The sequence below is a fragment of the Megascapheus bottae genome, chromosome 13 (assembly GCF_031878675.1).
Source record: "Megascapheus bottae isolate mThoBot1 chromosome 13, mThoBot2.hap1, whole genome shotgun sequence".
NCBI classification, from domain to species: Eukaryota; Metazoa; Chordata; class Mammalia; order Rodentia; family Geomyidae; genus Megascapheus; species Megascapheus bottae.
The window spans coordinates 45,700,613-45,724,897 of NC_143521.1; the positions used below are offsets into that span (position 1 = coordinate 45,700,613).

General features: G+C 41.0%; 1 long non-coding RNA gene across 1 annotated transcript; it reads left to right on the forward strand.

The window, feature by feature from the left end:
* Window positions 1–1,244: 1,244 nt before the first annotated feature.
* On the forward strand, window positions 1,245–23,750 carry LOC150055906 (uncharacterized). The gene is made up of 3 exons (XR_016537476.1): window positions 1,245–1,298; window positions 21,703–21,846; window positions 23,027–23,750. It is a non-coding gene; the product is annotated as an uncharacterized LOC150055906 (long non-coding RNA).
* The last annotated feature ends 535 nt before the right edge of the window (window positions 23,751–24,285 follow it).

A 24,285-nucleotide genomic window follows, 5' to 3' on the forward strand; every position in this document is an offset into this window, starting at 1 on the left:
CCACACACAAAAAAAGATAAAAATGTCATTCACATGTGAATAGAAGCCAGAACTGTGATCAAGGGATAGATTACTGTAAGAACTTGCACAAAACAAGAAAAAAGGCAAGAAATTAGTGTTAGGCTGCAGGCAGAGAAAGAGTTCACAGAATGACGGAATTCTCCCACTAAACCAGCAGCACCACCACACCAGAGGCCTTGTCTCTTCTTGTTCTACATTTTATCTCCATTGCCTTTCTACACTTGGCATAGAAGACATTCAATGGGTACTTGTTGATTTAATTAATATGGTGAGATGCTATGTTTAAGGACCTTTACAGAGGATTTTAATGACAAAGAAATGACTCGATACAGTAAGATAAAAAACACAAGATAAAACGTGTACATACAATTTGATTTCAACTATGTTAAAACAGAGGTTCTCATTAGGCAAAATAATGAATCCCCTTATTGTTTAAGCCAATGTGAAAGCTTCCTAACTGATCTACCCACATAAGGGCTTCACTCATAAAGAACTCCTCAAGCTTTCCCAGAGCTTATTAAAAAGCAAAGCAGAAAGTCTGAAAAAAAAAGTGGTGGTGACATTAATAAAACTCACCTGACAGCCAGGGGGGAGAAAACAGGAAAAGGATTTAATTAGTATACAAAAAAGCAACTGTAGAGCCATAAACTCAGCTGGCTCGAGCCATTTAGTGTAGGATCAGACAGTTTTACAGACTTGAGTAATTTTGAAGCTATTTTTATAATGATAAATATTTGTAATAATGATCTTGAGTCGCCACTAGTTTGTGCAATATATTCAGGTGTAGAAGTTAGTACATTATATAATGCAGTTTAGAAAGGTTTTCATTAAAATGTCTAGAATACTTAAAAGTTTTAGGAGTTACATAAATGAACTCATTTTTCTACAAAAATCCAACTATTTGAAACCTCTCGTTTTACAAATATTGTTAAAGATGAATGAAAAATATTTTATTCAGCAGCCTAAGGTTCCTGCATTAATATAGGAGATTGGATTTTTCTAAGATTTGGAATGTATTAATGTAGTGCTCAGAATGGGACAGAAAGCTTAATTTAAATAGATTTTTTGTTACTCCTCTCCTAAGACCATGCATTCATGGTTCTGGGATGGAGTTCCAGGCCCAGCATTAATAGACATCCCTGAAGACTTGGTGTAGACATTCTGAAACAATGACATCACAAATGAGACAATTTAGGAGTTGCCACACAGTTAGTTCTTGGCTTGATAATTCCTCTAACTCAGAACATATCCATATTTGCTACGCTGCATGAGAAGAGGTAGGTTCCATCCCTCTTTTTAGCTCAAGTCTACCTCAAGTCCCCACAGAATTGTTTGGTATGTGTGTGCATGCATGTGTTGTAGCGTGTGTGTGTGTGTGTGTGTGTGTGTGTGTGTGTGTGTGTGTGTGTGTGCGCGCATACATGCAAGTACTGAGGCTTGAACTGAGGGTCCTATTCCTTAGCTTTTTTGCTCAAAGCTGATGCTCTGGCACTTGAGCTATAGCTCTACTTCTGACTTTTTTGGTAATTAACAGGAGACGAGAGCCTCACAAGATTTATTGTCTGTCTATGCTGGCTTTGAGCCATAATTTTCAGATATCAGCCTCCCAAGTAGCTCAGGCCTAAGCCACCAATACTTTGTTCCTTTACAGTTTTAAAAGAAGGTAAGGGTCATACCAGAACTGACATTAACTAGACCAGATGATTCTACTTTTAGTTCTAAATAACTGCTCTATGATAACACTTTTAATATACAGTTTGAGTTAGTGACTGTGTCTCTGGTTACATAAACGGCTAATTAAAACGCATACGGGGGCCAGGAGTTTGGCCTAGTGGTAGGGTGCATGCCTAGCATGCACAAAACCCTGGATTTGATTCTTCGGTACCAGATACATAGAAAGCCCAAGGACAGTGCTCAAGCTCTGAGTTCAAGCCCCTGGACTGGCAAAAAAAAATGTGTACAATATATAACCTATGTTATAGCACTATCTGCTATCAAGATGATACTGTACTCCAGGGATCTAACCAGCATACTCCTGCACCAGGTTTCCTTTCTCAGGCACCTTAAGATATTCTATCCCTGCACTTGACACCTAACTGAAGGTGAGTTATTTGTAGGACACCTAGAAAAATATTAAATGACTATAGAAGACCTTTCACATGGATGAAAAGTTTGGATAGCACGAACTTACTTGGGCCTGGCATTGCTATTTGCTTTTCTCCGTGAGTGGCCTTGAAAAGTTTTTTTTTTTTTAAGTTTCATGTTAATCCTCCCCCCACAGAAACTTCTCATATTAGAAATTGTTTCACAATTGTTTCACTCACTTGTTTATACTGTTATAATGTTTCTGGAAGTTTAAAAAATATCCTGCTTTTTCTTCTCCTTTTTCTCCTTTGGGACAACTCTTTGCTCAAAACGAACCTCTAGCCACCCAGATGTCTCTAGAAACATACAATATGTGCTGTTGGAAACCCAGTTCATAAATTGCCTCTTTCCAGAAGCCTCATAATTGCCAAGGAAGAATTAGTCATTCTTCTTTCACTGGTCCTACAGCCTGCTATTTCAGCATTTATGATGTCGTACCGTAATTACTCATTTACATGTCTTGTCTTCTCAACAAAGCTATAGGCAAGTCAAAGGCAAGCCCTGTATCTAGGTGGTCAGAGACTCTTTGAATCTTGAGAATACAAGAGAGCACATGGAATCCAGTGACCATTTGAAAATGGGAAATTGAGATGATGGAATTGAAAATGTTTCTAAAGTCTCATCCATTTATTCCTTCATCCTTCCATTTGTTCATTCAGCAAATTAGCATATAGTCTATTACAAGAGTGTGCTGAAATATAGTATTAGAGAAAAATGAAATAGAGGGAAGAAATAGATGGCGGGGGGGGGGGTGAGAGAAAAACAGGTTGAGTGGTAGCTGCCTGCAAACCTTCCAGGAATGCTGACCATGGAGGCCTTGGGACATGTGAGGAAGAGCTTGGTCTAGCCTAAAGACACAAGGGGATCCAGCCACCAATGGAAAGGTCTGGATGGGCAGGGCCAGACAGTCAAGCGGCAAGAAAGTTGAAGAAGTGAACTGTGAGATCCACTGTTCAGAAGTATCTATTCAAGTTACTAACAGTACTAAGGTACTAAACACAAAATATTTCCCTTGTGGGGCTGGGAGTTTGGCCTAGTGGTAAGAGTGCTTGCCTAGCATGCATGAAGACCTGGGTTCGATTCCTCAGCATCCCACATACATAGAAAAAGCCAGAAGTGTGCTGTGGCTCAAGTGGTAGAGTGCTAGCCTTGAGAAAGCCCAAGGACAATGCTCAGACCCCGAGCTCAAGCCACAGGGCTTGAACTCATATCCTGGGCACTGTCCCTAATCTTTTGCTCACTCTACCACTTTTGAGCCACAGTGCCACTTCTGGTCTTTTCTGTGTATGTGGTACTGAGGAATGGAACCTAGAGCTTCATGCCTGCTAGGTAAGCGCTCTACCATTAAGCCACATTCCTAGCCCAGTCCATGGTTTCTCTCTCAGCATGTATAGTCATTTTCATCTGTTATTCAATGTTGTTCCAAATAAAGAACATTTAAAATTATTGGCCTCAATATTACTGTTCATCTTTATATTGTACAGTGCCCGTTTGCAATGGCACCAACGAGATACACAGAATGTATCTTCTATGACTTGACCCTGAAAATGCCTCAAGCTAGTCAGAAAGAATAAGCACAAGCCAGACTCTGGAAGAGAAGGAGAGCAAACAGTTTCCCAGACATGAGTCATCTGATGGATATAGGGCTACTCTCAGTTTGAGTTTACAATCTATCTGAGCTCCTACCTATCCTGGGACTCAGACCGTTTCTATAAACTACAGCCTGGTGACTGCCACATTCTCCCTGTCACCAGCCTTCAGATGCATATACCACTTTTCAGCAGGGTTTAGGAAAGGACCTTCCATGGGCCAACAGTCCAAATATATGTAGGGGAGTTGAACCACAAGCGTATTACCAGGTTATGCTAGATATGTGGACAAGCTGGCCCCTACCACATTGCCCTCTAATGAGTACGATGCTGCTAAGGACCCCACCTTAATGCAGGTACAAGGGTCTGAACCTCATACCCCTGGATCTTGGATTGCTGCAAGGACAGAAGGCAAGGGCAGTCTTAACAGAAGGGTTAGAGGATGGAATAGGAGGAGGAGCAGGTGGCTAAGCACCATTGATGGATTACACTTCAGCTGAAATGCCAGGTCCTCAGCACATGTTCTGCCTGCCCATGAAACTTCTCTGGTCAAATGCAAATTCAGGCATAGTATTAGAAGAATGTCAAGGCAGCAGCTGCAGAGCATTAAGCCAAAGGAACAAAGTCCTGCTGCATGCAGGGCCTTGGACAACTGCACTGTTTGCAAGAAATCCAGCTCGGGTCTAATGACATGGCCTAAGTTGGAGAGAAGAGGACAAGAAAGAAAATAGAAGAGCCCGGGGAGGTGGGGGTACAAGGGCAGAAATCAGGAGGAAGGTGTGAGAAAGAACAGGGCCCAGAAGCTCTGAGAGGCAGAATCATCTCTGGCAAATGGGAGGTTTACAGATAAATTTACCGGATCCATGAGCATTTGAAAACTTGGAGCCAATGTTTAGAAAGAGGAAATGTTTTCATAAGAGTGATGCTTTTCCTTTTTTATTTTTAAAATAAATCTACATTAGGAAAACATTTGAATTCTTTTTTTCCCCCATCCTGAGGCTTGAACACTGGTCCTACGTGCTGTCCCTGAGTTTCTTTTTTGTGTTCTACCACTTGAACCACAGCTCCACTTCTGGCTTTTTTCTGAGTAGTTTATTGAAGATAAGAGTCTCACAGACTTTCCTGTCTGCTGGATTCAAACTGTGATCCTCAGATCTCAGCCAGCTGAGTAGCTGGAATTATGAGCCACTGATGACTGGAAAGATTTGAATACTTTAATTAAAAGTGGACAGATTGTCAAAACAAAGGACTTGAAAACAGTGAACAGTGATCAACTGTATATTCCTTAGCAAAGTAATAAATGGTTGATGTACTCCAAAAAAAAGTCAAAAATGGTGACAGCGTTGTGTCTTCTATGGCTAAAATCAGCCAGAGATAGAGAAGACATGCCACTACTCTGACAGGCTTTCTGTGAGTCACAGGTGTCCCTTGATATAGTTCCCTTTACATTGCTACACAAGTAGGCCATATTTGACCACAAGCATGTGCACTTGAGACTTGGTTCTATGCTGTGTCCAATGCTGCAGAAAGGTCATCTGAAAGGGGGACTTAAAAATAGGTCAGTGGATCTGGCAAGCTAAAAAGGAGCACGAATCCTTATGAGAACAGTCTGAATGGGGCTTAGGGTTGGGAGGCAGATGGTGGTGGGTTGAGGAGTGAATAGGAGGTGGAGACAGTAAGAGTACAGGCTAATTTTTCAAAAGAGGGTGAAGGAAAAGTAGATTGAACCCACAAAGTTATCCATTCCTCCTCATACCCTTCCCACACACCCTCTGCAACTAAATAAAGAAGGAAAGTGACATGAAATCCAACAAGATCTGTTTGAAATTGTACATGTCAGAGAAAAAAAACTCAATTGGAGACCAGAATTAGAAATTAACCAGGCCTCAGCATTTCCTATGAAAGTGGGGTACTCAGAGATATCTCCCATGAGTACAGCCATCTTCCACATCCTGCAGGCATGGGTTCCTGAATGCCCACGTCTCTCATTTCCAACCATGTAGAATTTGTATATGACTTTCACACTCTCTCCTATAACTTTCATCTCTAGGTTACTTATAACAGTACAATGCAAATGCTATGTACACAGTTACATAGGGTGGTTTGGAAAATTAAAACAAAACTATTTTATTCTTTTCATTTCAAGACGTATTCTTGTATGATCAGATGAACACAGGCATTGCGCCTTTCTATTCTCTTGAGTATCCTCCTTTGATCTTCACTATGTGAGAATGCCTAGAGACCTATATAAGTTGCTATGTCTTAGTGTATTTAAGATCTACTTTCTGCATACGAGAGAAGATGTGCCATTTGTCTCTCTGAGCTTACCTTGCCTCACGTAACATGATTTCTAGGAACATCCTTTTCCCTGTAAATGACATAATATCCTTTCCAATGGTGGTGTAAAACTTCATTGTGTATAGTTACCACATTTTTTTGTTATCCATTCATCTATTATAGAGCATCTGGGCTGTTTCCATAATTTGGCTACTGTGAAAATTCTTTTTTTTTTTTTTTTTTTGCCAGTCCTGGGGCTTGAACTCAGGGGCCTGGGCACTGTCCTTGGACACTTTTTGCTCAAGGCTAGCACTCTGTCACTTGAGCCACATCACCACTTCTGGCTTTTTCTATGTATGTGTTACCGAGGAATTGAACCCAGGGCAAGAACTCTACTAGTAGGCTGAACTCCCAGCCCAAAAATTCTATTTGTTTTTCAATTAAAAAAATTAAAAAAAAATTTTTGCCAGTCATGGGGCTTGAACTCTGTCCATGAACTTTTCAGCTCAAGGCTACTGCCCTACTCCTGGAGCCACAGCACCACTTCTGGTTTTCTAGTGGTTAATTGGAGATAAGAATCTCACGGTCTTTAGTGCCGGGACTGGCTTTGAACCAAGATTCTCAGATCTCAGTCTCCTGAGTAGCTAGGATTACAGGCATGAAACACCACCTCTAGCTTTTATCAAATATTTTTGACACTCAGTTGAATCTGTGGACAAGAATCCAAGCATCTGCTTGCTTGATTATATCAGATTTGGTGGCTTGATTGTATTGAGTTAGACAAATAAAGTTGAGAGTTATTCAGATATTTTAGTTTTTTAATATACTTTAATTAAAGACAGTGTGTGTGTGTGTGTGCTGATACTAGGGCCTCACACTCTTTTTTGTTCAAGGCTAGTGCTCTGCAACTTAAGCCACACATTCATTTCTAACTTTTTGTTGGTTGACTGGCTGCCTCTGAGCCACCATCTTCACATCTGAATAACAAGGATTATAGGTATGAACTTGTCTTAAACTTTTTTACTTTATGACATCTTTTTTTAAAAAAGATCTTATTAACATTGATTTTTACATCATATTTCAAATGTCATGTTTAACAGACAAGTATTCAAGAAGGGCTTCTCTATATACAATTATTGGTGCATAAATTTTAGAACATAATTAAAATTAAGCTGAGGGGTGGATGTCATAGATACATATCAATCTATATACTGTAACACTGACATCCTTTTTAATGTCAAGTTTTAGGAAAGATCTGTTTAATTTATATTGTGGAAATAATAAAGATTTATACAACTTAGGAACTACACTAATAATTTAGAAAATCATTTGACAGCTTCTTTTGTTGTTGTTTTGCTGTTTGTCTTTTATTTTTTTAAAGTAAGAAGTAAACTACTCAAATCTTAAGATGGTAGACTAGGCAGAGTCCTCCTTCCCATTCCATTGTTGAATAAACTAATCTTAAAATAAACGATGACATCTGTTTCCACCTACTGTGCTGATGTTTGGATGTTTTACAGGCTTGTTTGTTCATACAGAATGTAATTGGGAAGGCATATACTTTATTATGAATATATTTAGATTTGGATTTAGCAGACTCCTTGTTTGCTGAAGGGTTTATCTTGGTCAAAAAGATCTTAGACCCCCAAGTAGAACTTACCAGAACTATGAAGGCTTCATGCCTCTTCCTTGAAGCTACTGTAAATGCCGTTTGACTTATTGAGAGATTCTGAGAGGTGATTTAGGTCAGGTTTTTGGAATCCTTACAAACTAGTCAGATTTTAGCTCTGGCTTCCGGTCCTAGGTCAAAGCACAGGAAGCCTGATCACTTCCCTGTGGCCTGCTCTTACCAAATGCTGGGAATATGGTCTACAGAGATGGCTGCAGCCTGGTGAGATACATAACACGCAATGACTAGAAGTGGTGATGTGATTTTGTGACTTCAGTACATGTGAAATATGTGAGAGTCTTGTGGAATTCTTTTGTTCTTCTGTCAGGCTTCACCTAATAAATTGCTAGACTTCTTTAAAGAAAGAAAAAATCTTCAAATTTTTATCTGCCATTTTAAATATCAACGTGTGTGTGTGTGTGTGTGTGTGTGTGTGTGTGTGTGTGTGTGTGTGCCCCAGCACTGGAGCTTTAACTCAGGGCCAAAGCACTCTAAGCTTCTTGCTCAAGGCTAATGCTCTGCCACTTAGGCAATAACTCCATTTCCAGATTTTTGCTAATTAATTGTAGAGAGGTCTCATGGGCTTTTCTTCCCGGCTGCCTTTAAATCACAAGCTTCAGATCTCAGCTTCCCAAGTATTCAGGATTATATGCTTTAGGCCTCTGGCACCCAGCTTCAGTCTCTTGAAGCTCAGTGTATCTAGTAAGCTGATACAAGGTCACATAAGCTGTGCCTGTGTGAATTCCAAGCTTACAAATTAGTGAGCCAGTGTAGTAAAGAGGCCAGCAACTGGCTCAGCTTACACCTGGATTCAGGTGGCATGGGGAGAGGTGTGGGTGAATCTGAATGGAGTGAGGAGGGGCATATTGGAAGATGAGTAGATAGAAAACGAGGCAAGAAGCTGGGCGAGGTGGCTCACGCCTGTAATCCTAGCTACTCAGGAGGCTGAGATCTGAGGATCAAGGTTCAAAGCCAGCCTGGCACAAAATGACCTGAGACTCTCATCTCCAATTAACCTCTAGAAAACGGGAAGTGGGGCTTGGCTTAAGGGTAGGACAGTAGTGTTGCGCTGAAGAGCTCAGGGACACTGCCCAGACCCAGGAGTAGGGTGGTAGCCTTGAGCTGAAGAGCTCAGGGACAGCGCAGAGGCTGAGTTCAAGCCCCATGACCTTCCACACACACACAAACACACACACACACTCAAACTGGGCAAGAGATGGGAAAGAAACAAGTCCATGCTCATTGCTTTTCTCCAACTGCTTTTCACCCACTAAGAGTAGAGACTCTGATTCCACTTAATCACTCAAGTAATACGTACAAACCCAGGGGATTTTTTTTTCATACTTTATTCTCCTTAATTTCTTATAGGATGTGACAGTCTTGGTAAGACTTTTTATGAACTCTCTTTCTCTTTTGTTATATGTGACAAAATCATGTTTATCCTCTTGCTACCTTTCTACTATGCTCCTATGGCCTTTCTACTGAACGCTTCTTAGTCTCTAACATGTCAACTCCCCATCTCCTGAACATTCACACTCACACACGCTCACGTGCATGCGCACACATACACACACACACAGCATGCATCCTTGTAGAGCTAACTTCTCTCCACTTGTGCTTGGTGATCTCATCTAACTTGTTTTCCATCTTTTCTCTGCAGTTGATTACTAAGCCATGTTATGTACACTCAGCTTCTTTGCCAAGTTACAGACCAATCTCAAGGATTAGTGTAGTGGAGAAAGCTAGGGAATTGGAATTCAAATAAAATGACATCACACAAGTGAAACTCAAAGCACTATACTACAAATGTCAATTTTTTTCCTTTTACTATCTTTACACATATTTTATTCCATCTTCTTAATATTTCTTAATGACTTCAGGGGCCCATCTTGGATTTTTTTTCTTTCTCAATCATTGTATCTTATCAAGTGTCACGGTCTCTAAATAACATTTCTTTTCTTTTTGGGTGTTAGGAAGAGATGGTACTGGGGCTTAAACTCAGGGCCTTGCATTTGACTAAGCATATGTTCTATCACTTTGAGTATTCTGTCAGCCCCCAAATACCACATTAAAATAGCCAGCTCATCATCCTGACTCAAGAGCTCAGTGAATCTTTATTATTAACCAAAGAGAATATAAACCCAGTATGAATTCCTTCATAACGCAGACTTCTGTGTCATTTTTACTTGTCACTGTTCTATTCAATCACTTTGCTCCAGCCAATTGATTTTCCATTCTTAAAAAAAAAAAATAGAAGAGTGCCAGTTGCTCACACGTGTAATTCTAGCTACTCAGGAGGCTGAGGTTTGAGGATCACAGTTTGGGCAATGACTCTTAGCTCCAACTAACCACCCAAAAGCCACAAGTGGCACTGTGGGTCAAGTGGTAGAGCACTAACACCAAGAGGCTCAAGATAGTCCTCCGGCCCTGAGTTCAATCCCCATGACCCACAAACAAGTAAATAAGTAGAAATATATTTACTGAAATATAATATGGGTTTATAATTTGTTAACATGAAGATCTATATTCAAAATCTTGTTACACGCTCTCATTTTCTCTCCCTTCCCCCACTGAGTCTCCCCAGCCCTAAGTTGTAAAGTTTAGTTCCAACATAGTGTCTCGTGCATATTGCTGCTGCACTGATTCACTTTTCCACCTCAATATCCTTGATTTACTTCTGCAAAGCCCCTTTTCCCAGACAAAATAACATATTCACAGGTTTCAGGGTTACAGATGCGGATGCCTTTGGGGAAGATAATTTTGTCTATGTCAGGCGATGAGGTCACGAATGTGAGTTCAGCCTGGCACTCGAGGAGCTTAGAGAATCTGATGTATCTGAGTGAACAGACACAGGATATGTGAGCCTGAGCCTTAGGAGCATCTAAATATGAGACTCTTAAATATGAGAACCATCAAAATATAGGTGCTAATTAGAAACCTAGAAGAGGACAGGGTCACTCTGGCAAAAGACTGTATTAGTTACTTGTCATTGGGACAAACCTGACATAAACAGCTTAGAAGGAGAACAGATTCACTTTGGCTCACAGTTCCTGAAGGTTTAACTAATGGCTACTGGGCATCTGGTCCTTGGGTAGAATATCTTGGTGGCAAGAGTATGTGGTATTCATCTCATGCTCAACAGGAAGCAAAAGCAAAAATACAGGAAGTTACCAGGAATACAGGAAGTCACAGGGATTTTTCCTTGGGGACAAGATGGAACCTCCAAGGACAAGCTATAGCTCCCAAAGACAAGCCTCTGGTGACCTACTTTCTCCAACTAGATGTCATATTTTGCCTTTTACCACCTCCCAATAATACCCTCATTATGAATCCATAAGGGATTAATCTATTCATTAGGTCACATCCTTCACCATATAATTGTCTCTGCAAACACTCACTTGCACACCTAGAGGTTTGCTTTACGAATCTCCTAAGTATTTCTCAACCTAATCAACTTAACAATCAAAATGAAACACAAGTACTTGGAATGAAAATCAAAGAAGCCATGAAAAACATCATCCAGCAATGGTTGCTCTGAACAAAGAAGATCCAATAAAATAGAATGAAAATTAGCAGCCAAAGGACAAAGAAGGATACTCGCATTAGGAGCAATTTCATTCTCTCCCCAGGATCCCAGGGTCTCCCATTTCTACTTCTTTACACCTCTTCACGCTAACAAGGCCTTCCTGAAAGATGAAGAGTTTGTTTGTTCCTGGTCTCCCAGATTAGACTGACAGCCATCTCCTATTCCTAAATGAAACTTCCAGGAAAGTCCGATGCCCCTACACTGAATGTAGGCATGGATCGAACCTCCAGGACTGACTGTCCCTGATCCAAGGCAGGGACTCAACATTTGTTGGACAATTAGATGCTTAAGCTGGGGATTTACCAGTCATCTAGCTGGCCCTAAGTACATGACATCCTCAGTGTATTGGCAAGGGTGGCAGGCCTATCTCTGGGCATAGAGGGTTTCACAGGGAATGAGTGTTCCAAGAGCAGACAGACCAAAGATGCCTGCACGCCCACCACTTACACCCTGTGGACCCAGAACTGCGCACAGGCAGTCTTTCAGTAAACCTCTATGCCCCTACCCACAGTGAGGAGTACTGGGGGTTCACTGCCGGCAGGATGTTCTGTGACATTTCATCACAAAATAACAAACCTGCATATATTCTATTATCCAGAGGTTGGGGTTTTTTGTTGTTGTTATTTTATTTTTGCATTGAGGTTTTGAGTCAGGGCTTCTTGCTTAATAGGCAGGCATTTTACAATTTGATGTGAGCCATGTCCCCAGCCCTTTTTTGCTTTCAGTGTGTGTGTGTGTGTGTGTGTGTGTGTGTGTGTGTGTGTGTGTGTGTGTGTGTGTGTGTGTTGTTTGTGCTAATTCTGAGACTTGAATTCAGAGTCTGGGTTTCTGTCCCAGAGCTTTTCAATCATTTTTGTTGCCAGACCTAAGGCTTGAATTCGGGGCATGAGCATTGTCTCTGAGCTTCTTTGCTCAAGGGTAGAACTCTACCACTTGAGCCATAGCTCTACTTCTGGCTTTTTGGTAATTAATTGGAGGTGAATCTCATGGACTTTCCTGTCCAGACTGACTTTGAACTACTATCCTCAGATATCAGCCTCCTGAGTAGTTAGGATTATAGGCATGAACCACCAGTTCCTGGCTACTTTAGTAGTTAGCTTTCAGATAAGGCCTCTAGTTTTTGCTCAGCTAGACTCCTACTTATGTCTTCTCCATAGCTGGGATGACAGATATGGACCATGGGGTATCTAACTTGTTGGTTTAGATGAGGTGTTGCTGGTCCTGAACTGCAATTCTATTGTAGATGAAATAATAAGCATGGACCATCTTGTCCAAATTCCACCGTACTTCTTAATGGTGCTTTACTACCTGCTTTACCTGCTTGAGGATGCTTTAGGGACATTTCAACTTTGCAAAGTTTTTCTTTGCTTGGGATCAAAATCCCATCTTTAGAACTAGAGGACTAGAAGTTGCCAAGAGCTGGGAGTGGCTAGAGGAGCTGCAGGAAAAGAGACACATGGGAATTTTTGGTGGTGATGCAGATATGATTTCAAAGCCCTGTGCATCTGTCAAAACTTGCAGGACTCTACACTAAAAAAAGATGATTTTACTTCTGGTGAACATCTCCATATACCGAATTCAAAGCAAACAAACAACAGAACAAATGAATGCTGGACTTTTTTGCCTATGTTTGCACATGGGAGTACTCCAGTTCTTCATTATACACTCTTGACCTTGACACTCAAGAAATCTCATCACCTACATCAATTTGAATATATCTATGCCCTGGAGCCGTAAAGTCATTTCTCCCTTCCTTACATGTTGATTGTTTTCCTTGAGGTGACTCAGAACCCACTGATTTTAGGAGTTGTTTTCATCTGAGGGTGATTGCAGTCTGCCTGGCCCTTTTCCCTTTCTTTCAGAAGTCCTTTGTTAAAAACACAGTGCCATTATGACACAGAGACCCAAGGCTTTCACGGATAGCATGAAAAGTAAACATTACACGAAGACATAAAATTCCTACTTACTGTAAATGTGGGGGTGAAGGGAAGAGGAAAAAGATCAGAATTTCCACCATTTTGCCTTGTGAAGGAAAGAAATTGTATACTTCTCTCCACAGTTGGACAAGCACCAGCCTGAAGTCTGGCAAGCCCGCACCACCTGCTTGTGCTTGTAAAGCTAGTGTTTGTGATATAAAGATATCAGGTGTCTCGAAAAAGCAGAAGCCTACCTGTGGAGGATCAGGGAGGGGGTCCCACCCACAGAGAGGCCTTGGGGTGAAAGGATTCGTTTACCACAGTCTTTTGCCAAAAATCTGATTTCCTTAAGTTGCATGGGTAGACAGAGCCTGTCTTGAATTCAGTATTAGTTTTGTCTTATGCCTTGATAAAATTTGGTCTGCAGCGTTCTTGCAGTTTTTAAACTGTTTTGTGTTTGATAACATTAAAAACAGTACATTATTTTTCAGTATGTAGAACTACTTGCTGAATCGATATTCATTGCAATACAACAATAACAAACAGAATAATATAATCAAGTGCATTGTTTCTGCAAAGTAGCTTGAAGTTGGTGCATATCATAAAGTTGGCAGAGATGAGGGCTTTACCATTTCCATTCCTAAACTTTTAAAAGAGGATTCTGCCCAAAGGAGGACCTTTCATTGGCAGAGCCCCAAACAGTTTAAGGAGAGGGACATGGCGGGGGCAGGGGGGAGAAGCACACGGGGTGGGGAAGGGAGGGAAGCCCCAGCGTCTGTGAAATGACTCTTCTTAAATGATCATATTATTGTATAAAATATAATATCTAATATCTTGGTGGAGGGGAGTGGTACTAGGGCTTGAACTCAGGGCCTTATTTGTTAGGTAGGTATGCTACCATTTGAGCAACACTCCCAGCCATTTTTACTTTAGTTATTTTTCAGGTAAAGCCTCATATCTTTGGCTAGGCAAGTCTTAGACTGTTAATCCTCCAATCTACAGCCTCTTCCCAGATAGCTGAGATACTGACACGTATTACAGGGCCTACATTGCTGATTCAGGTGGAGTCTGGCTAACTTTTTGTCCTAGGTGAACCTAAAACTATGATCCTTCCATGAGTAGCTGGGAGTACAGAAGAGGTCAGAGTTGACAAATAGCTTAGAACATGCAAACTCTGAAGAGTTCTGTGAGGCCATTCCTAAGTCAGTTTTGTAGTAACATTTGGCTTACAAGAGCAGATCACTTACATTTAAAGCAATCAACCTACTGCATAGATTATTCAGCCAAGATAAAGATAAGAACCAGGATCCACTGGTAAAGTCTTCCCTGAAAAGCTGAGCACAGGGCTCCAGAGTCCTGGTTAAACAGGGCTGTTTGCATTTGCCTGTAAACATAGTTTATCCAGACATGGAAAGAGGGATGAATTGCAAGGACCTGACAAGTTCAGTAGATGGTTATGTAATCTTTCCTCCAAATCAAAATTTGTGCAAGTGTATATGTTGTATATGTGTGTGTGTACGTGCGTGAGTGTGTGTGTGTGTGTGTGTGTGTGTGTGTGTGTGTGTGTGTACTTAGGTGTGGATTTATGGTCTCGGGATCTCACTTGACTTCTTGCTCAAAGCTGGAGCTCTACACTTGAACCCCAGCTTCATTTCCATCTTTTTGGTAGTTAATTGGAGATAAGATTCTCATGGAGTTTGCTGCCCGGGCTGGCTTTGAACAGTGATCCTTGGATCTCAGCCTCCTGAGTAGCTAGGATTGTAGGCATGAGTCATCTGCACCTGACTTCAACATTTAAATTTGATTTTATTAAGTGCTGCTTTCTGATAGGCTAAACTTCTTATACGAAGGTCCTTTGTGGACCATGGCTGTTGTAGGTTAGGAAGCCAAAATCAGATGGAACAGCCAGGTCAGAAAGGCCAAGGCCTCAACTACAGCTCTTACCTGGGGCCCATACTACCTTACAGGTATGGATAAGCCAGCTGAGAGGTCTGTTCGGTTGGCATGTGCTGGGCTGGTACCTGAATCAGGTCACAAAACCCACGTGCCAGCTAGTCACCAGGCTCTGTTGTCAAGCCTCATACATGCTGTCCTGACCCACACAGCCCCAGATAGACTCCCAAATAAAACTAAAGAAAATCTCCTACCTGCCTTAAATAAACTCCTACTGTGGCAGCAGCCAAAAGGTGATTCTTGGCTCAGCTTAGGTACCTTTCCTGCTAAAGCTGCTTTCATAAGTTATGTTGATTCATTTACCCTTTTTTTTCTCTGTTGGGGGAGGGGGGAAAATAGGAAAATTCCACAAATGTATGTGGCAGTTTCCTTTCCTCCTTGTTCACTTCCCCCCACCCCTTCCATGTCCCAGACTGGAGTTGAAATATGAAAAGGGCACTGGCCAGAAGTTTAAAAGAATTGGAGTTCATCCAGGGTAGATTCAGCTCAGCTAGTTGCTAAGAGGCCTCAAGCAAATCCTTACAGCTCCTTGAGATTGTTTCTTTAGCTAAGGAAAGAGAGCTCAAGGTTAAGTGATTTCTAAATTCCCTTCCATCTCTAAGATGATTCTTGAAGTTTCTTTGGAGTACCTTGGAACATTTTTAGATCCTTTGACTGACTCTCAGGGCCAGAATAGGAACCCTGGGAGTTTGTGCTATTTAAACAAATAAGCTTTGCCCATCAAGGCATTTGTGGTAAGCAAGCACTTTACTAATAAATTCCCAGGGGCTCATTTCAAGCTCCCTTGAAAAGCAAATACTTTTTTAAGTGAATGTCTTCTAATTACTTGTTATTTGAGCTTTGCCTGTCCTCCCAATCAAGTTCTGGACATTTGTGAATGCTCTGGCAAAGTTCATAGCTCTCAAGAAGATAATTGATCTGGTAAAGGATGGAGATAGAGTGACAAAGGGGTAGGAACTAAAGGATATGTTTCCATTCCTGTTCATGGGTGTTCTCCCCACTCGCCTGTATTTCTGTCTTCATTATTTAAGAGTCGTATAGAGTATACATTCAGCCAGGCGCCAGTGGCTCACATCTGTAACCTTAGCTACTCAGGAGGCTGAGATCTAAGAATTGCTATGCAAAGCCAGCCTGGGAAGGAAAGCCTGCAGGACTCATCTCCAATTAATCACAGAAAAAGCTTGAAGGGGAACTGTGGCTCAAGTGGTAGCCTTGCTAAAGGAGCTCAGGTGTAGTATTCAGTCCTAGTAGCTCCAGAACCGGCAATTTTTTTCTTTTTGCTGGTCCTGGGGCTTGAACTTAGGCCTGAACACTATCCTTGGGCTTTCTCAAGACTACAGCTCTGACACTTGAGCCACAGCCCCATTTCCAGCTTTTTCTATATATGTGGTACTGAGGAATTGAACCCAGGTCTTCATGCATGCTAGGCAAACACTCTACCTCTAGGCCAAACTCCTAGCCCATTTAAATTATTTATTTATTTATTTATTTAGCCAGTCCTGGGCCTTCTACTCAGGGCCTGGGCACTGTCCTTGGGTTTTCTCAAGGCTAGAGCTCTACCACTTGAGCCTCAGCACCACTTCTGACTTTTTTCTATATACGTGGTACCAAGGAATTGAACCCAGGTATTCATGCATGCTAGGCAAGCACACTACCACTAGGCCAAACTCCCGGCCAAATAAGGGTGTGAGGGTGAGAATCATCAGTTTCTCCATATACTTTTACTTTTCTTTTTCTTTTTCTTTTTTTTTTTTGCCAGTCCTGGGCTTGAGCTCAGGGCCTGAGCACTGTCCTTGGACTTGCTCAAGGCTAGAGCTCTACCACTTGAACCACAGCACCACTTCTGGCTTTTTTCTATGTATGTGGTACTGAGGAATTGAACCTGGGTCTTTGTGCATGCTAGGCAAGCACTCTAACACTAGGTCAAGTTCTCGGCCCCCCAAATTTTAATTAATTAATTTTAAAAGATTCACATTCACTTGAGGCTACCTACCATTGAGACCCTGGTTCAAGAGCCAACAATAATCATAACTTTGAATATTCCAGCCACTACTTGAAGTCATATATAGTTGTGAAGTTATCATACTATCTTGTGAGGCAGGTACTTTCATTATCCCTGTTTACCAACAAAGAAACTAAAAGCACAGAGAGGTTAAGTAACTTGTCCAAGGTCACAGAATGATGAAGCAAAGGCAGGCTTTGAAGGTGGTGAGGCTCTAGATTCCTTTACTACATTGCATTACACTTGGATATGATGTGAGGAATGACAGCATAACAAAAACTTTCAAATTTATTCCATTAACCCTTTTACCATAGACTAGTCCAAAGACGATTCGGAAATAACACACTTGTTTCTACTTAATCGTTTTCTTAGTCCAAAAACTACCCGTTCTAAAACTATAAGAAACAGCCAATGTTGCTCTTTTTCATCTCTGCTCCCATAAGGGATTTCTGAAAAAGCTGCCAGAGAGGCTGCTAGAGGTCAGAGGCCATGTAAGGCACCCAAGGCTAGAATCCAGAGGCTGAAATTAATGTTACAGGCTGACGTACATTGTCTACCAGGAGCGGTAATCAGGACGGGCCGTGCTTGTGTTCACACACACAGTCGGCTGGTCCTGAGCCAGGCCTGTTTTATAGCAGAGGAAATGAGTCTCAGGGCACCTGATAAATCCCCTGGGGACCACATGCTTAATGAAGGCCAGAGCCTGGGCCAGGGGCCAGGGCCAAGCAGTTATGACCTGCAACCCTGGGCATATTCTAGCCTACCTTGAACCCCACAGTTAGCAATGCATCTGCCAAACACCGTTTTGCAAACATGTTTTAAAGGAGGAACCGTTGCAAAGTCATTTTCAGAATCTTCTGTTATGGATTTGTTGGATATAAACCAACTTGACTTTCCAGCTGAGTAACTGGGTTCCAGTCTCATGTTTTTGAACTCAAGTGATGGCTCTGTTGACTAAGAAGAGAGATTCTTAAAATAGCAGCACTTTTAAAGATGAGATTATAATTAAATGAACATGAAAATAGATGCGTCCGATCATCTACTGTCATTTATTGCCAGTGTCAAGTCCACGATGATGACCAAAAAATCCCACCCTGGAACCAGTGGGCCTCCAGACACCACAGGCATCATGGGAAAGCCAAGCTATGATGGCTCGAAGTTAAAATTTAGTCACCTTTACCCATGATACGATTGACTAATCACCTGAGTAGTTTATAAAAGAAGTTGTGAAATTTCCTGAGGTGGAAAAAGCAATACTGTATAACTCATTCAAATGAGAGCCTGCAATTACCTCCCCATCTCAGTCTGGGGTTAAACTGCATTGGTTGGGAGGTTCTTTCCTGTGTCATGATTATTATTATTCAGGAAAGGTTTATATTTTATTACTAATAAATCATTCTCTACTATTCCCTCAATCTACGTCACTACCTACACCCAGAACCATTATCAACATCTACCTTGCAAAGCCACTTAACCTTTGTGAGGTTACAAACAGTAACATTTTCTGCCTACCAGCAGAGCTATATATCATGAAATGTTGTTATATCAAACTTTACAGAATTGGGTTGTTACGGTTATTGATGGTCTAGCTGAACGCAGCCTAGCAAACTGCACATTCACATTGACCGTAAATTCTCTCAAAGTGAGGATTATTATTTTTGGGCCTGGGCACTGTCCCCTAGCTTTTATGCTCAATCCTGGTGTTCTACTAGCCTCCTTCTAGTTTTTTTGGTGATTAATTGATAATAGTAGTCTCATAGACTTTTCTGCCCAGACTGGCTTCAAACCATGATCCTCAGACTCAGTTCCTTAACAGCTAGGATACATGACCTAGGCATGAGCCAGTGGCATGTAGCCAAAGTGAAAATCATGAAAGGCCTTTTGAAAAGGAATAAGACAAATTAATGATTGTTACACATCTCCTTTCATAAAAGGAGAGTCTTGAATTTCAGACATAAAGTATGACCATTCACATGATTATTTTCTACAGAATATGCTCATGCCATAAGCAGGAAGTTAGAGCACAAATATACAGTCCTTAATTTGTTTTCAGCATCTTGATATTTTATAATTATTGTACTCATTAAATATATATTAAGTATGAGGGCAAGAGTAATAGGGGATTTACATGATGGATAGGAAGAACAGGAAGTTCTACATAGAATAAGCATTAATTTTCCTTTTATTACAAAACTCTGGTCTTGAAATAATGATGCAAACAGATCGTTAGAGGCAATACAAATAGGTCTGCGCCCATTTCTGTGTGTTGACAAGGAGAAGTTGGCCCAGCTCTGTGGATTACCTCCCCCGGTCCTCACTTTTCTTCATTATAAAATGTACATAAAGGCAGCTGATTCGGTTTGCTGAAGGTGGAGGGAATGTTTGTATTATTGAGATCATAGTAAACTTTCACTTCACTCTGGCTGTTCTAGTCATTACTAAAAGCAAATGCTATACTGACGACTTTATTTGCATTAGTACCTTGAGGGCTTTATTCACTGATAGTATAGCAACTCTGTGAAGCCGTTTCTAATACATTCTTTGTATGGACTGGAAATTAAAAATGTACAGATATCTTGGGGCAGGAAGGTTGGCCTAGTGGTAGAATGCTCACTTAGCATGCACAAAAACTTGGGTTCGATTCCTTGGTACTACATACATACAAAAGGCTGGAAATGGTGCTGTGGCTCAAGTGGTTCAGCACTCACCTTGAGAAAGCCAAGGACGATGCCCAGACCCTGACTTCAAGCCCCAAGACTGGTTCAAAAAAAAGAGAAAAGATACAGCTATCTTAAAGCACTTGTATACAGTTGTCACACAACTACTAAGTGGTAGAGCTGGGGGTGAACCTACAAACTCTAGGTCCAAACTGACTATTTATTATAACTACACACTAGATAATGATTTCCACTCATACATACTATTTTAGCCATGGCAGGCCAGGTCAATGATAAAGGAAATTGGAAATAAAAATTGAAAACAGTAGAAAATAAGTGATGTTAAACTAGGGCCTTGAATTCTTTTCTTTTCTTCTCCCACCTCCCAAAGATAAAATTTCACTAGAAAAATAACAACAATAAAAAATAAAGCATGCCCTTATATGCTTAGTTCCTCTTAGAAGGAGAGTAAAAATACCACGTCTTTCGACATGAGGAGGAAAGGCAAGAACATGGAAATATAAATAGGCGACAACATCAGGGAACCATGTTCTTCTTGACCTTAGTGGAGGCAGCAGCAAGGGTCACTGAGCACAATTGAACTGCTATGGCGCAAGTTCAGATGACCTTCTGGAGGGTGAGTTTGCAATGTGCATCAAAAGTCCTGCAGGCATTCCTTCTACTCAGCCATTCTATCAGTGTATTCCATTCAACAGAATGCATATGCAAGCTAGGAATTTATGCCATGGGAAGTATTCTAAAGAACAACTGTGAATATATGCAGAGATTTACCAACACAGATGCTCATGATAGCAGATAATAAATAAATATCCAAATAAAGTAGGGAAGAAAATGACCTCGGATATGAGAAGGGGTATCAATGTGTGAGAAGTAATGCTCCTACTGTCAGGCGAATGTAACTGTAACCCCTTTATATATTACCCTGACAATAAAAAAGAAAATGATTTCAGTTGTTAAAAAGAAGAAATTATTTAACTAAATTATAGTTCAGTTATAAAAGTCCACAAATATACATATGAAAAACACTCAGAGGTTAGTAGTCATAAACTCAGAATTTGTTGTGAGATTAAAGTGAATTTTGCTTATTTTCTTTGTGCTTTTCTGTGTTTCTCAGATTTTCTTTGTTGAGCATTCATTGGGGTTTGTTATTTGTTTGTTTTTGCCTGTCCAAGGGCTTGAACTCAGAGCCTGGGCACTCTCACTTGAGCCACAATACTGCATCCAGCTTTTTCTGTGTGTGTGGTACCTAGGAATTGAACTCAAGGCTTCATGTATGATAGGCAACCACTCTACCACTAAGCCACATTCCCAGTTCCAAGTTTTTTAACTAGGAAACAAGAATATTATGATAAATAGAAATGCTTATGCCAGTTTGAAGAAGCTTGTCAACATTCAAACTACATGTAATAAAAAACCTAGGTCAAACTAGATGCCCAGCTAAGAAGTGGAAAATCAAGTTCCAAAGCCATCCTGAGATGGAGTCTGTATTAGATTCCATGTCTAAAATAATTATCAAAAAGCTGGGCTAGAGACATGGATCAGGAGTAGAGCACCAACTGAGCCAGTACACTTGCTGAGTAAGCAAGAGACCTTGAGTTCAGGGGGGTGAAGGAAGAAATTACAAAACTCAATTTACATTTTCTCAGTAAGTAAGAAGTTGCTGCTTCCCATTCTTTAGACTTGGCTAAACATATCAGGCCTTTTTTGTTTGTCTGTCTTTCCTCTCTAGTTTTTGCTGCATTTTCAGGAACATTCTTCCCATTTAGAGACAAACAAACCCAGTTGATTATTTTTTTATTAAGAATTAAAGTAATACTCCTTGATCTTATTTTAATGGCCATTGTGTGATCGTATTACCTATCTCAGATCCAATCAAGTGGCCCTTTGAATGGAATGCCTGATTGATTTTAACTGCACCAGGTCTACTAGGATGGCATGGAATTAAAGAAGGGCAAAGGCAGCTCCTGAGAATCAGTCATTCCGAGAAAAAGAAGACAGAATGCTGGCAAGGTAAGGAAGCACAGCAGTAAAGAAACAAAGCACATGGACCACAGTATTTCACACAGTTTCTTTAGATGCTGCCTCCTGCTCGGGAAGGACATATGGAGCCTTGACTCACTTAGATCTCTTGTGATTCCAAGTGACAGCAAAGAGAGAGAATTTATAACTGAAAGTCCAGGGGTCAGGCTGGCTTCCAGTGAGTCTAAGCCACCCAGAATTTACCTCTTCTCATCCCTCCAGTGTTGGCTTACAACTCTGAGATGTTTCCCCATAAGAATAAATCTCTCTGGTGGTTCTATGCTTTTTATCCCTACATTTCACCAGGTGTGAGCTGGGGACAGAGGTCTCTTTTACATTTACCATACCCCAGCTCTTGTATGATTACCTCTCTCATTAGCCCAAATAGGATCACCATCTCATTCTTGACCCATCAGCACGGCTCATCTGAGGAAAAAGGTCTATTGATTGGCTTGATTCAAGTATAGGTAGCTCATTCCTGGTCATTCCACCAATGAAAATGGAGGAGGGGTTGCCTGTCCTAAGAGAAGCAGGGTGAGAAAGGGAGGTCACTCTTCTAAACATGAAGTAGCAAACTTCTGTCACAACTCTAAGAGGAATCTGACATATGTTCAGCACTATTAACTGTTTATTCTTGAACGGGAAATACCTAGTAACTCTATTTCCTACTTGTGGCTAGAGTATCACCAGTGTTGCAGATTTTGGCTAAACTTCTATGTCTAAACAAAGAAGGGTATTTGTCACTGGGCTTTGAGCACATGCCAATTTTCAGCCTTTCCAATGGACTATGTTCTAAAGGAAATAGAAAAGAATCATAACGTTCTCCAAAAGGCGTTGTAGAAAGTACAAGCAGCTTCTTTTTCCTTGGGCTGTAACCATCTGAAATAGCTTTTTTTAAAAAAAAATTGTTTTCATGCAACTTTGTTTAGGGAAACATATGGGTTTTGAAATGTCAGTACACTGGGAGGAAAGGAGGAAGCATAGAATGCTCTGGGCTCCTGTTTCTTATTTACAAAGCAGGTTCAAAGTCATGCTAGGCTAGCAAGAAAAACAAACAGAATGATGTGGGTTGACTCTTGGTGACATCTGTCTACCAGGCCAGTTATTAGGTTCACAAGGTTTTCAGGAGATGGCATAATCTAAGAATGAGATGTTTTTCTTTTATCCCCAGGAGGAATTGAAGAATCTCTTCAAAGCCAGAGCCTTTGGTGATAAATAAATATGTCTCTAACTGAAAAAGCAACAGAGAACGCTACAACTGACACTTTAAGAGAAGAAAAAAAGCCTCACCAGCACTGCTGTCATTGCAAACAAGGGATAGCTTTGAAAGAGACATGATTAAAAACACCTCACAGACAACAGCAGGGTTTGGCACCCAATGTGATTAATTGATTTGTTTTCCCATGTGGGAAGCACTGCAGAAAAGAAATAATGCTCCATCTTGCTTCAAATGAGTCAACAGAATTCTGCAAAAGTGTCATAAAATGCCAGTGAACTCATTCCTGCCACTGGGGCCCAAGAGATGACAGTGGTAGAAGAAGAGAGAAGACTACCAAGAAAAGTAGCCTGGTCACAAGAGATGTGTCAGAAGAGGAGGTTAGGTGGCCAGGTGGCCTGTTCAGGGCCACCTGAATCACTGTGGTGGGTCCTGTCATAACACTGAGCCTCGTCCCCAGAATCATAGAGCAGCCTAGCAGTTCAGCCACTGACCTAGAAACTGCATCAATCCTATCATGAGACTTCATCTTCTAGTCCAGCTTTCTCCAGAACTATCTTCCAGATTGTCTAGGTCTGAGATCTAGACCTCCAGGAGGTTCCAGGAGTTCAGAAACATACCCAAGTCTTGAAATAAAACAATTTCTTCTCTAAACTGCAAAAGGAGCACTACAATATGTACTTAGGTAAATGGGCCCGTGGCATAGATAATTCCATTAACTGTGGGATTGATTGCTCAGAAGCATTTTGTTGCATTTCAAAACAATTTTAAGGTTAGGTTTTGTTTCCCTTGAATCCCTAATATGACTCTGACAGAGAGCGCAACAAGAAATTGTCTGATGACTGCTGGAAATAAGAGCCAATTGTAAATTAAATGAGTTATTCATTGCCACATGATCCCAAAAGTGAAACTGTAATGTTCCTTTGACAAATATCCAGCCCAAATGATACTTCACGGGAAAGGTAAGCATATTTAAATTCCTTTACTAAAAGCATGAGGTGGGGCCTTCAAAAGAAAGGGCAATGAGGACACAAAAGCCCCTCCAGTCTGGAAACAGTAACGGCCTCTTTACATGCACGAATCCCAAAGGTTTTTTCCAGCACTCACACTGGCGTCTTCCAACCAAATGCAGTGCATTTTGTATCTAGAACTTACAAAATTCCAGTACATATTCTAGGCACTAAAAAGATCGCTGTGAAAACATAAAAATTTCT